Source organism: Glandiceps talaboti, chromosome 13, assembly GCF_964340395.1.
Source record: "Glandiceps talaboti chromosome 13, keGlaTala1.1, whole genome shotgun sequence".
NCBI classification, from domain to species: domain Eukaryota; kingdom Metazoa; phylum Hemichordata; class Enteropneusta; family Spengelidae; genus Glandiceps; species Glandiceps talaboti.
The window spans coordinates 17004353-17020364 of record NC_135561.1 but is presented as its reverse complement, the minus strand read 5'-3'; the positions used below and the strand labels follow the sequence as shown (position 1 = coordinate 17020364).

At 35.9% G+C, this 16012-nt stretch overlaps 1 protein-coding gene across 1 annotated transcript in view; it reads right to left on the bottom strand.

Annotated features, from left to right (window-relative positions):
* The window catches only part of LOC144445071 (three-prime repair exonuclease 1-like), a 37830-nt gene extending 28468 nt beyond the window's left edge, over positions 1–9362 (bottom strand). The window contains exon 1 of the mRNA XM_078134623.1: positions 9321–9362. The gene's annotated coding sequence lies outside the window, so the exon portion shown is untranslated. The remainder of the gene's footprint in view (positions 1–9320) is intronic.
* Positions 9363–16012: the final 6650 nt, after the last annotated feature.

Below are 16012 nucleotides of genomic sequence, written 5' to 3'. Positions count from 1 at the left end.
ATGAATTTCCTTTTTTTTGTATTAAGGTAGCGTTCAGTTTTTTACTGACGGGGGGGGGGTGTCAGATGGAGTCACTTCAGTTTAGTGGTCAAAGAAATAGGGGAAGTAAAAGCAAAGCAACTCAGTATATAAATTCAATTGATTTGACAGCTTGTTTACCATACCAAACGTTTGAGGTGAGGTCTTTTGGAATACCAAACAAGAGCAAGATTGTTGACAAATTTTTCTTTATTGTTGATGAATAGTCCAGTTTTCGAAATCATTCTGAGCAACTCTATCACTCTATATCGAGTCTAAATAAATGTGTTTATTGAGTATTTGGTAAATTGTATTTTAATTCATAAATTTCTTTTCATATTGAACAAATTTGTTTGTGGTAAACGCCATATCCATAGTCTGCAATCCTATTTTTTTATTTTGCAAAGGAGCGTCATGTTTATGGGGTACTCATGCGAATTGCCATTCAAGTGAAACATATTTGGGTTTGTAAATATTCAAACAAACCAATCACATGAATATCATTATGCATATTGATTAGGTATTTGCATAAATATTAACATAATTTGCTATAACATTTATCATTTTAGAAAAAAATTGCTGTGATGATTGTCGGCTGCATGCAATATTGTAAAGCCGTCTGTGATAGTCTTTTTAATGCATATGATAAATATAACTATCACATGCACATCAATTAAATTATTCATCCCAGATTGAGCATGCTCAGACACAAAGGACTGACTATTGGTTAATCTATCGATATCACATTGTAGTACCTAATCTGGAAGTATCAATTGAATAAACCTCCTACAATATGTCATGATAACCATTAATTGTGGTCACTAACAATGTCACACCATTGTTCATAATACTGATTGCATCCTATTTATCATCCTATTTCCCATCATGCAACCTTCAGGATATTCAAGATGGCGGATTTTCAAGGTCCCTAATTTACCTTCTCTTTAAAGTACCTAAGTCATGAGACCACTTTGATATCAAGCAACAATCACCCACTTCCTTTTTCATAGGTCTAAAATCTGTTGCCTTTTGGCCTCTAAACGGTAAACATGGACTTGAAGATATATCAGGTAATGGAAACCATGGTGTAGCCAGAGATGTAGTATTGGATACAAATGCAGTTGGCACTCTTAATGGTGCATACGTATTTGCTGGCAATGCCAACTCGTACATCGAATTTCCAAATAATGGTGCATATGATACTCGTTACTCAATAACGTTGTTGGCGTACGTCTATCCAATTGGCTCTCCTGGCCCTATCTTTAATTTCGGTCGTGATAAGTGGGGTGTTCATTTGTGGCTCACGGCAATAGATCCTATGACGAGTGACCTACAACTTTTTGCCAGATTCACTACGAGACGCCTTTCTTCTCGATCGCATCTTATTTCCGACGTAATACAAAACGAGTGGCAATTTGTTGGTGCTAGTTATAACTACGAGACTGGGTTAGCTAAGCTATGGAAAGAAGACCAGATGGTAAACACAAGCAGCATTGGCAAGCTACAACTATCGACTCAGTTCGAAGCTAGAATGGGTGCACGTATTGGGGATGGGAGAAGTTTTAAAGGAATGATTTCATGTATGTCTGTCTATGACAGAGAACTGACAAGAGAAGATATACAGATGGTTATGGCAGAATGTCGTCTGCAAACAGGTATGCCCAAATGAGAATTATGTACTTGTGTATTACAACAGTTTCAGTTACTCCAGAAATAAATTTGTAGAGAGACGTTAAGTCGTAATATTGTAGTAATTAATTGTGTGTTTGTGCCATTTTGCGATTTTCACGGAAACTATACGTAGTAGAAAGTGTAGATTTTAACCTCTCATGTTAAGAGATGTAATTAAATGGTCATGTCATGTCAGTCTGTCTGTCTGTCTGTCTCTGTTTGTTTGTTTGTTTGTTTGTTTGTTTGTTTGTTTGTTTGTGTATGTATGAGTGTGTGTGTGTTGGGTGGGGTGGGTGAGGTGGGTTGGTGGCTGGAAGGATGTATAGATTTTTGGGTAGATAGATGGTCATGGTTAGATAGATACACTGTAGATGGATGGATGGGTGGATGGATGGATGGATGGGTTGGTGGACGGGCAGATGAACTGACTCTGACTGACTGACTGACTGACTGATGGACTGACCGACCGACGAGTGTTTTTGAGAGAGTGAGTGAGTGTTTGTTTGTTTGTTTGTTTGTTTGTTTGTTTGTTTTGGTTGATAGAAATTCTGATGATATGGTTAATACCGTGAATCACTGACATTCTTTTTCAGATTTTGATTGTTTTGATGATGATTTAGCTATGGGATACAGAGGTCACATTGCCACAACCCAATCAGGACATACATGCAAGAAATGGACAGAGGAGCTACTATATGCACACGACTATACTCCTGATAAATTTCCGAATGCAGGTTTAGGTGACCACAATTTTTGTCGCAACCCGAGTGGTGAACCTACTGCATGGTGTTATAGCACACACCCATTGGTTCGTTGGGAGTATTGTAACGTCGATGCTTTCCAATGCAGTAAGTGAAATACGTACATTATATTTCTGTCAGGTCCTATTTTATACCTATTCTATAGATGCTAAATGAAGTATGTAAGGTACGCTGTGACGCGGCACCATATACACGGGTCAACCCCTTTCATATAGATAGAGTGAGGGCGAAGCAACAAGATGTATTTGTCCCATGTCTTTCCAGGTGTTTTGTACTTTATCATACTCATTTTGTGTAACATATGTTGCGTCTTTGTTTCTATTATTATATTTTTGTGCTTTTATGATGTCTTATCATGACATGTTTTGTCTCTGCTTAATGTATAAGTTCTCTATACATTGTCTCAGCTTCTTTCGTCTTCTTCATTACATGTCTGTCTGTCTGTCTGTCTGTCTGTCTGTCTATGTAGAAAAATAAACGCATATATGATCTTTTTTGTTCAGATCCTGAATGCTTTCTGAGTGTATACGGTGGAGACTACAGAGGCCTCCTATCCACAACAACATCAGGCAAGACATGTCAGAAATGGAACATTCAAACACCACATTCTCATCACTACTTTCCAGCAGCCTTTCCCGTAGCAGGTCTTGGTGACCATAACTACTGCCGTAACCCTGATAACATGCCTCACCCTTGGTGTTACACAACTGATCCAAATACTCGCTGGGAATACTGTGAAGTCGGTGTTCCAGCTGAACACTGTGGTATAGGTAAGTTCAAAAAATTAGTGTGACAATTCCAACCAATCTACATCTCTGATAGAGGAGAAATGAAGTTGACATGGTGTTTTAGCCATGGAACACAAAGTTTTTAACTCATAGATAGACACAATTCAACTTGAGACTATCATTAACAGATACAGCAACACACAGAGCAGGATTCTTTACCCAGTCACATTTTACAGTGCAGTAAAAACAGCCTTCTGCTGATGAAATAATTACACATTGGCTGATGTTGATTCAATTGACAGTTTCCTGTGTAACTGATAATCAACATGAAACTTGCCTGCTTCTACATCTTCACTATTAGTGACACTTCAACAATAGTGTACTTAGAATTTGAAGTGTTTGTTTGTTTGTTTGTGTGTCCATCTATATCTAGGTAGGACATCTAAATTAACCGCTGGACTGCTAGTAATGCACTTTGATACACACTACTTTTACAGTTCCCAGTTGTGATTTGATGTTGAGCAAAATTCGTGCATATAATTATGGGGCGAGATCGATAGTTCAATATACTATAAAAACCTTAACACTTTTACTTAAGCCTCAGAACCCCCCTTTCCTTTCTAACTAATTTGACCAAAATTGAAAATTGTTTCAGACAACAGTCATTTTCAAATCTGTGTAACAGTAAATAGTGCTATGAATATAAAGCCAGTATGTAATGTGGAAAATAATAGCTGTTTTATTGACACTCTATTTTAGTGCCATGCATTTACTATAACCAACATTGCCATTTTAGAAATATTTGTTTTTACGGGTACCCAAACAGATTCATTAAAAGTACAATCTTTTTTGTAGGATGAGAACTAAAATGGTTCAACCCCCACTCCCAAAGTAAAAGAGTTTAGTAACTGTTGTTTATTCTACACTGAACTATTAATCTTGTCCCTGAATAAGGGACCGGTCAGTTTCTCCTGCCTGGGGGGGGGGGTTTCCATCGGGCCAACGGAAAGTAACTGACCCCCAACTCTCTGTAAAATTAAAAAAAAAACAGACTGAACCCCCCCCCCCCATCACTCAATTCTAAAACACAGTGACTCCCCAATATATACATGACATGCATTTGATCGTTACTCAGACTGGACTGCTTAACTAAATACTTTTTACAAGAGAGCACTAACATGTGAAAGGCAACTACATAATGAAAAAAAGTAAGAGGTAGCGGGAAGAGTTTTAGACTGGGATATGTCAACTTCTTGTGTTTGTGTGGTGGGTGGGGGGGGGGGTCCATGGGGTCTGCCCTACAAGCTCTGGAGTTTTTTACTCTGAGAGCCTACTTTTAGGCTATTCAGAGCCTTTCACACAATAACCTCCAAGCTTTGCCTGACAGCACCAGTATCAGAAATTAAACTATTCTTTACACAGAGGGTTGAAATATGTTCTTAACAAGCGACCTATCTATCACAATAACTTCTCTGTGGTTTATTTTGTAACATCTGCAGAAGTGGTTCTATTGTTCAGCTCTTCCACTATGCAGTTTTGTTTTTACAAATTAATATAATAAAGGGGTTAGCGGTTTCATATGATGACTCGCACACAACACACGTTTCACACAGAAGGCTGGCACAATATTGAACAAATTTATATTATAGTCATCATTTTATACAAATATTCTATTTTTACACCTAATTTAAACTTTATCAACTGCCCGTTACAATGTCAGCCTACAGGTTACATGGAATCATAGACTGTCTATGATTCAATACATGATTATCATCATGCCATACGATCAGAAATCCTGTCAATTGTGACATTTTGATTCAATTGAAACAATAAACATTCCCACACTCCAAACACTGTCAGAACAGTGTTACAACTCAACCTACCAAACTTCATTCGAGACCTCTAAATGTTTTCGAGGTATTCACTTTATGCTATCATCAACCTACACACGCCAACATAGCTGCGATAATTGTATCATTTTGTTGTGATTTTGAGGATTTTTTCTTCTGTTTTGTGCTTTTGTTTCGTTCCGATGTTTAACTGGAAGCAAACACTACCGATTCAGATCTGAATCACAACGTTGGGATGATTTGTTTCCTAACTTTCGCCTTACCTACCAACAAATTGGACATTTCCTAACTCAAACATAATTTATGGAACCTTCAAGACCCAAGATATGTTCAGTGGTACCCCAATCCCATCCAAATCGATAAACGTAGCAATGCATGCAGCATTTTGAAATGGTAGTATGTTGACATCATGGTACGATTGAAAATCCTGTTATTTGAGATATTTTGATTCAAATCAAAAATACATTTTAACAGAAAATGGAATTTGCAACATGGACATCACGAATGGTACATCTGCTACTCATACTAGTATTAATGGTATAAAGAAGACAACCCCAAGGTCTATTGCAAGACCACAAAACATGGACAAAAACACCAGAATGTCTAAAGACCCAGTCTCCACCACGGATAAACCAATGGTCAAATCTACTGCAAGACAGTTTACGAAGGTCCATAGCATTTATGTGTCCAGCAGCAGCCGACCACCTATAGCCAAAACCATGAATGGTGATGATTTGGGAACAACAGAGAGTGTAGTGACGACTGAGATGTCTCCTCTGACATTTCATAATGAAACACAGATAAACAACAGTCCGGCGTCAGGTACGTGTAGGTCTAGCTAATACTACTATGTTCTAATCATTTGTTGATTAAAAAATACTCACAAGGTGATTGTTGAGGGGTTTTGATTGAAATGCAGACAATTATGATAAGTATTCTGCTAACCATGTTAGATTTAGTAACGTTACAGCCAGGACAAGAAAAACATGGTGACAGGGCTTTCAGTGTTGCTCCAGTTTTATGGAATGCTCTCCCTCTCCAAATCCGTCATTGTAATAATTGCAATGTTTTTAAACGTATGCTGAAACCTTGCCTTCTTTTAGATGTCACCGTTTTAGTTTTTGCACAACAACAATAACAACAACAACAGCGACAACAACAACAACAACAACAACAACAACAAATACCAGCATCACCATCACCATAATCACTGACATGGTTATACCTCAACTTAATCCAAAATTAATTCTCATCAGTCAAATATAAAATGCTCTAAGTGAATTGTGTGCTGTAAACATTGTAAATTAATCTAGGCATTTCACCATATAATTTCCCCTTTCTTCTTAAAACACTTTAGCACCAGTGGAAGTAATAACAGGTGTTGTAATTACCATTATAACACTAGCAGTCATTGGTTGCATCATCTGGTGTATTTGCAAATGGAAGAAAGATCCTGAAGGGGCCTTCTCAGTACAAAGTCTGAAGCGGAAATCGTCGGGATTTTGGAGTGTGGAAAGTGTAGAATAAGACAAATCTAAGATTTAGACTGCCAATATATACCTATTTAAGCAGTATGCCCCACTTTGCTGGTCCGTGTGTACATTACATGCGTACACAGGTAACTGGTAATTGAATCTAGCGCTCTCATCACAGGCCTAGGGCTCGAAAAAAGCCTTTGTGTTTGTTTACAACTATTGTTTGCCTGTTACTTTTTGTTCACTATTTATTTACAAATGTTTACTTACAAGGTGTCATGTACTATAGTAACGATTTGGAAAGCAGGTGTTACAATTTTGACTATTCTTTTGGCTAAACTGTGGCTACCTTATTAATTATTAATGAGTTACTTCTACCGAGCGCCCTCAAGCGGCGACCCTTGTCCCCTGGGGCAAGATCTAGAGACGTCTCTATGATACAGCCTGAATACAATCTAATATAAAGGGTTATCCCTTCCTTATCATAAAGTATTTTTGACTAGTAACGAGGATGTACATTTAGATGTTGACTTGGAAATATTCATGCTGTATAAATTATAAGTATAATTTAATGTAGTGAATTTGAAATATGTAAAGAGTCAATGGTAAATATAATGTCAAAATTAAAGGTTACGCTCTCTTCTGTAGTGTGGTGTGGTGTGGTGTGGTGTGGTGTGGTGTATTTGTGTGTGTGTGACGCCGACAGATAAACTGTCATAAATATTCAGTGTGTATGCGATGAATAACCATGTCCGCTAAGTCCCATCATGATTTGGTGTGTCAGTGAAAGAACGAACAAGTTTAGGAAAATACTTGTATTCCTTCAACTGCAAGGCTTCTTTGAAAATGTTTTGTTAGGTACAATAACTTACTCGTAACATCACAAAATATGTATTGCATCACATTTAATGGTAGATGTACTTTTGTAGCTGTATACAGGATAAATCAAATCAAAGCCATGTTTGGGTCCGCACCCAAAAGTCAGCGCCCTGAACGGCGATCACGATTTCAACCTGTTCAGTACTGCTTATGGAAAATATCAACAACTGATTAACACGTGCAATGTGTAGTTATTGGTATTTTAACAATGTTGAGTAAATGCATAATATGATATGATGATGATATGATATGATATGAAATATGATACTCCAGTTACAACTAGTGTAGTTATAAAATGGTGACATATCGAAAACCTAGCTTTGGCTAAAGATTTAAACTTTTCAGTATACTACCTACGGATAAAATGGACCACTTACTAACAAATACAATGTCGTTTTTTTCTGTAAGTAATTGACCAATTTTAATGAATGCTTCTCTGGTTATTTGACGCCCTCGTGTGCAACTAATATATAATCATACCATGTGGACATGAAATTTATGGCAAGCAAATATAACAATTGTCCAATATCAAAATAAGACAATGTAAATGATAACAATATATTTAAAAAAAATAACATACAAAACAATGTAAATGATAACAATATATTAAAAAAAAATAACATACAAAAAAACAATAGTTCATCTTTATACTACTGAAAATTAAAAATACAAATTGATATACAAATGTAAAATGTAAATGTAAGTTTGACGAATGCCATTACATATTTGACGGATAATTACACAAATGGCTGTTAATGAATAGCAAAGTGAAATTAACGAATACAACCATTCACTTTTATCAAACAGATAGCTATTTAAGAATAGATATATGTAAATTAGATAATGAAAACATTAATTTCAAACTGGTCATATGGATGAGGATTGGGTATTTATTTTGGATTTTTCATTTATAAAACAATTTTATCATGATGGCTTCCTCTTTGACAAATCAATGTGAAAACACATTGACTAAGTCTGTGTTTGTAACTCAATACATTGCAGAAAGCTAAACAAATGTGCAAAATTGGTTGTTAATGTATGTACAATAACAAAGATTTCACACATTTATCGGTCTTTTACAATTTATTATAAACAAGGACTTGGTATCCTTTTTCACATTCATTTTTCAAGTAGCAGGCCATGATAAAAATTCATAAATTAAAAATCCAAAATAAATGCCAATCCTTACCCATATGGCCACTTTTATACGAAAAACAGTATTTGTTACAAAATTAATTCAGCTTTTTCTACCACACATTGCATTTAATGCCAGTTATATATTTTCTGATGAGAACGCATTTTGTTTTGTTTGTTTTTGTTTTAATTTCAAATTTGTTGTTGTTTTTGCTTTGATTATTTTGTTTAAGCAATTGTAGTTTGGGCCACAAACTTGACTAGTTTGTTTCAAACTATTTCTGTGGTCCAGCCATGAACTCTGTGTTCATCCATCAGTTTATGTATAATATTTATTCCACTGTCTTTCTTACTTTCTCTCTTGTTATGTTGATATGATTTTGAGTTTGTGGCAAATAAAATAATTGATTTTATGCATGAAAATGTATGTTATTGAATACTGCAATACATGGCCTGCCATAGATAAAAGGACATCACAATCCATATGTGTTACATGTATCTATATGCGTATGTACTGTCCCACAACATACGTACGTACTGATGATTGATGGAGTCTAATAATGGAGATACATATACACTTTTACTTCTATCATCACAAAAACTAAATGTGAATTGAAAACATATAAATTTATCTATTTTTTGTTTACATCTCAGATCAAAGATCAACGAGATAAAACAGGAGAACGTTATCGTTGACATCTCACGGCCACACATTGCATTTAATTATTGCTGTCAAAACACCAATCATGATAGATAACACCGTATAGGTCATAATAATAATATAGTAGCAATTGCAAAGCTTACCTCTTAATATGTACACAGGATGAAGAAGAAATTGGCAACAAGGTTCTGTACGGTAACTTACACGATGAAGTAATGTGTACGAGCTCGGTGACAAAAATAACTCTATTTGCATATAACACTTGGTGACCTCAGCTGATTGTGTACAAGATAAAGGTTTATTAAATTTGTTCATGTCGTGGCAGTATATTTACAAGGCATTCATCATTAGGCATAATGGCCAATAATTGCCACTGGTGGCGTGTTAACATGTTAACATGTAATCATAAATTTGTATCTTTTCCACTAAGTTATGTAACCAATGTATAGTTATTGCCTATTTATTCTTGACTTGAAAGCTCATGGGTCAGTTGACCTGATGCAATAAACACACACACACACACACACACACACACACACACACACACACACACACACACACACACACACACACACACACACATATATATATATATATATATAAATCTTTTTTCACGTGTGAGAAATGCAGGCGGTATGTGTATTAGTAGTAGTTGAAGTCCAGGTTACTATTAGACTATGCTGTTCTTTTTATTCCTATATCAGTTTAAGGCCTAATAACAAACGGTGTAGTTCTGATTACGCTAGCTCAATTTTAGAAAAGGTGGGGTAGGTAGATTTTTTATTTTATCTTATTATATATTTTTTTCTGTGTGAGTGTCTAGTTCTGGTTTTCCAGTGTTTTCTAAATGGTCTCTGTGTTACTGGTTTCTTCCTACCAGATGTACAGCCATTACAGATTAGAAAAACTGTTTTATTTTTTTTTTAAAGTTGATGTCCACTATTTCTCGTGAGACTTCACAATTTTTGCGAGTTTACTATTGTTTCTCTCGGATTTTTCTTTGATATTGCTAGCGCTAGTATAATTAAGTCTAGCGACTGCTAGTGACAAAATACTCTCCTTAGGTCACTCATATTTTCCTTGCCTGAACAAAGAAAAATATTGGGGAATTACACCTCATTGGGGACATAAATGTATCCGACTAAGTCGACAGCTGATTACAAGTAACGTTTCAGTATCAGTGTTCTTAAATGTGAACGCCGTTTGGAATAGGGGCCCAGATATTGCCTGAAGAAACACTGTCAATCACAGTTTAGGATGCAATTCCTCGCTGTAAAGTTATTTGAGGTTACTTGTCCATCAAAGACAATTCAAGTTACAAAGATAAACGCTGTCTGCGACTCAGTCCTCATATTCGGTTTTAGTCAGTGTACAAAATACTCGATCATCTGTGACTCTAAAAATTATTAAAGAGCAAATAAGTGACAACACAACGACATAAACGAGCTTGGTGACCAAGACTGCGTTTTTGCGAAATGTTCGGCACCATGAAATAAAAATTCGGTTATGGCTCAGACCAAGATCTAGAGGGGCGTAACTCATATAGCCTGTTTACTGCGCTGTTGAAATGCATCGTTATAGCTGGTCGTACCTCCTATCCCTTGCATCCTCAGGAGGTAAGATCAGCTGACGATGCATTCCAACAGTGCAAGAAATAAGTTCGACACCCAGCCCTTAACACATAAATGTTATGGTGATGCGTACCCCTTGTTCTAGGGTATTGAACAACAGAGCAAGAGGGGTGCATCACATATAATTTATGTGTTAACTTAGGTAACAATTCAAACTATATGATCTGAATAGAATTTGTTAGAATCTTGTTAGATATGGAAAACATGTGTGGTTGTAATTACACGTACATAAGTCACATATTTCAGTTTACATCTGATGTTCTCGTTTTTTGTTTTGTTCTTAAGAAGTTTCTGATTTTGCAAGTAGTGCTATTTAAGCAGTCACTACATTTAATTTTGATATGCAATCGACACTCTTGAAATCGAGTTGCTCTAGGCTCGATTATATTTCTGAAAACTATTTTCTCCCAGAATGTTTAATGCTTTTCTTTTTTTTTGATGTTAATGTTTACTTGTTATTTGTATGTTGTCTCTATTGTGGGAAGTATATTTGAACTCAGTTTAATTTCCATGAAAAGTAACCAAGCAACCAAGAAACATGACGTACGACTGTGTCTCTTCAACGCTGACTTAAAAGAGAAAGCTGGACTGGTAAGGAAGACTTTAGTTGGGGAAGCATCCAACAGTCTGTACGTTGTATGAGTAGGTTATGTTTTTCAGTCTAAACAGCGAGACCAGAGACGGGAGAGAGTGGATGGAGATTAATGTTGACCTACGTTTTCTACTTTAAAAATCACCCACGATAAACAATAAAGCTTTAACTTCACTCAGATTCGCATATCATATACAGCATAGATGCATCACAACGCTACTAAATATTAAAGTATACAATATTTGCTTTTCGAAGAACTTTTGATTTTGTTAAATTTCCAACTTTTTGAAAGTTCCTTTCAACCCCGTAGCTGGGTCTTCTCCAACCGTGCTGCCTCCAAGTGCATCAGCAGATAACGGGAAGCCGTATTTGTTGTTTTCTATGAAAGCCTCCTCACTTGCTAAAAGTGTTTCATTCTATTTTTGGTTACTGAATTCGGGAATTGAACCACCATATTCTGCCGGAAGGAAACGAGAAGGAATGTACTCATGTAGGGTACCGTATTCTTCACCATGAAAGTGTAGTTAGAAATAAATTATAATAATAAGAATCAAGAAAGGAGATATATCAATGATACTCGATTTTCTCATCCATCCATCCATCCATCCACATACATACATACATACATACATACATACATACATACATACATACATACATACATACATACATACATACATACATACATAAAAACATACATACATACATACATACATACATACATACATACATACATACTTTACATCAGATGCACGATATGTTTTGCTTAATGTATTGAATTTTAAGTGTGTGTTCATAAGATACAGCCTAAAACTAAACACCATAAAGTATGCAAATTACTAATTAATCTTCATTGCGTGTTTACCCTAATCTAACGAGTTCTTGTGTTTAGCATATGGAAGACACGTAGCAAGTTTAATTAGAATCAGTACCATAGTTTTTGAGATATTGTGTCCACCGACAGACAGACAGACAGACAGATAGACAGACACACTCACAGACACATATACAGACAGACACACACGCAGACATACAGACAGACAGACAAAAGCACAACATAACTTCCCCTTATGGGAGGTAAAAATGAAGAGATGTGTATAAACTATACAGCATATTACCGATTTCTGCGCTCTCTCTGTTTGACACTACCACACAGTAAGTAATAAGAAACTACATGCTACACGAGGACGCACAATTAATGTTTTGACGTCTGCTTTGGATGCCTTTAGGGACGTGGAAAATGAGTTAAATTGATTTAGACAAAATGGCTATCTTAAAGAGTAGCATGTGAAGTTTCTTATTGGTTTCTGAGTAGTAGTATCAAACTGAGCCAGTTAACGCTAACATGTAACGGGCTATATATATTTAAAATGTCATCCTTTGGATATGAGTTATTTGCAAATTTAAATGGCTCAAACAATACCATCTTTTACCATACATTCTGAGGTTATGATTGCGCAAATCATGTGCGCACAATAAATGATTCGTGTTTCATATGACGAAATGAGATGACATGCAGTACTGCTGCTAGCGACGATAAGTAACTGCCATCTGCTGTCTCTCCGTAGTCGGGAGCAGCTACAGTTGTAATCATCAACACTGTATACGTAAGTGACCATAGCTAGTCGTCGTATTCCTTGAATAAGGTTTGTATAATATTAATATTATATCATGAATCTATAATTTCCACTTTAGCAGTTTTCGACAATATGACTCTTTCATTGTCGAGTGTAGTGTCAGGCGTCTATTGTTAAGGGTATACACGCATAGATACATTGTTATGATATAGATCAACGCTAACTGTAAGAGTTGCCTGCATATCACAGTAGCGACGCTAATTAACGATAGATAGATAGATAGATAGATACATCGATATATACATATGTACAGACAGACAGACAGACACAGACAGATAGATAGATACATACATACATACATACATACATACATACATACATACATACATACATACGTACACACACACATACATACGTACACACACACATACATACATACATACATACATACATACATACATACATACACACATACATACATACATACATACATACATACATACATACATACACACATACATACATACATACATACATATATACACACATACATACATACATACATACATACATATATACATACATACATACACACACACATACATACATACATACATACATACATACATACATACATACACACACTGTGTAACAGAAAGATATAACTCACCATGCGAGACTATAAACCTACGGATTGAGAAACAGACTGAGATAAAGGGAGAAATACGTGTACACTGCTTTTACTATCGTAATACACACTGTTCATAAATCAGAGAAACAGTATATATTATGTTCATTTTTCGTTTCAAAGATCGATTTGCAGGATATCATGCCGAGTTATTTCCATATACCAAACACTATATTAATAATGTTTGTGCTATGCGTTGCTGGAGATGAAGACGTGTCATCGAAAAAGTGTAAGTAAATAAATAAATAAAAATGAATATTATATATAAAACATATAATATTTTTCATACTCCCTCAACACCAAGTTATGAATATTTTTTTTGTATTAAGGGAGCGTTCAGTTTTTTTTACTGGCGGGGGGGGGTGTCAGATGATGTCACACCTTCAGTTTAGTGGTCAAAGAAATAGGGGAAGTAAAAGCAAAGCAACTCAGTATATAAATTCACTTGATTTGACGGCTTGTTTACCATAACAAACGTTTGAGGTGAGGTCTTTTGGAATACCAAACAAGAGCAAGATTGTTGACAAATTTTTCTTTATTGTTGATGAATAGTCCAGTTTTCGAAATCATTCTGAGCAACTCTATCACTCTATATCGAGTCTAAATAAATGTGTTTATTGAGTATTTGGTAAATTGTATTTTAATTCATAAATTTCTTCTCATATTGAACAAATTTGTTTGTGGTAAACGCCATATCCATAGTCTGCAATCCTATTTTTTTTGTTTTGCAAAGGAGCGTCATGTTTATGGGGTGCTCATGCGTATTGCCATTCAAGTGAAACATATTTGGGTTTGTAAATATTCAAACAAACCAATCACATGAATATCATTATGCATATTGATTAGGTATTTGCATAAATATTAACATAATTTGCTATAACATTTATCATTTTAGAAAAAAAATTGTTGTGATGATTATCGGCTGCATGCAATATGAGTAAAGCCGTCTGTGATAGTCTTTTTAATGCATATGGTAAATATAACTATCACATGCACAACAATTAAATTATTCATCCCAGATTGAGCATGCTCAGACACAGAGGACTGGCTATTGGTTAATCTATAGATATCACATAGTAGTACCTAATCTGGAAGTATCAATTGAATAAACCTCCTACAATATGTCAGGATAACCATTAATTGTGGTCACTAACAATGTCACACCATTGTTCATAATACTGATTGCATCCTATTTATCATCCTATTTCCCATCATGCAACCTTCAGGATATTCAAGATGGCGGATTTTCAAGGTCCCTATTTTACCTTCTCTCTAAAGTACCCAAGTCATGAGACCACTTTGATATCAAGCAACAATCACCCACTTCCTTTTTCATAGGTCTAAAATCTGTTGCCTTTTGGCCTCTAAACGGTAAACATGGACTTGAAGATGTATCAGGTAATGGAAACCATGGTGTAGCCAGAGATGTAGTATTGGATACAAATGCAGTTGGCACTCTTAATGGTGCATACGTATTTGCAGGCAATGCCAACTCGTACATCGAATTTCCAAATAATGGTGCATATGATACTCGTTACTCAATAACGTTGTTGGTGTACGTCTATCCAATGGGCTCTCCTGGCCCTATCTTTAATTTCGGTCGTGATAAGTGGGGTGTTCATTTGTGGCTCACGGCAATAGATCCTATGACGAGTGACCTACAACTTTTTGCCAGATTCACTACGAGACGCCTTTCTTCTCGATCGCATCTTATTTCCGACGTAATACAAAACGAGTGGCAATTTGTTGGTGCTAGTTATAACTACGAGACTGGGTTAGCTAAGCTATGGAAAGAAGACCAGATGGTAAACACAAGCAGCATTGGCAAGCTACAACTATCGACTCAGTTCGAAGCTAGAATGGGTGCACGTATTGGGGATGGGAGAAGTTTTAAAGGAATGATTTCATGTATGTCTGTCTATGACAGAGAACTGACAAGAGAAGATATACAGATGGTTATGGCAGAATGTCGTCTGCAAACAGGTATGCCCAAATGAGAATTATGTACTTGTGTATTGCAACAGTTTCAGTTACTCCAGAAATCAATTTGTAGAGAGACGTAAAGTCGTCATATTGTGTGTTTGTGCCATTTTGCGATTTTCACGGAAACTATACGTAGTAGAAAGTGTAGATTTTAACCTCTCATGTTAAGAGATGTAATTAAATGGTCATGTCATGTCTGTCTGTCTGTCTGTCTGTCTGTCTGTCTGTCTGTCTGTCTGTCTGTCTGTCTGTCTCTGTTTGTTTGTTTGTTTGTTTGTTTGTTTGTGTATGTATGAGTGTGTGTGTGTTGGGTGGGATGGGTGAGGTGGGTTGGTGGCCGGAAGGATGTATAGATTTTTGGGTA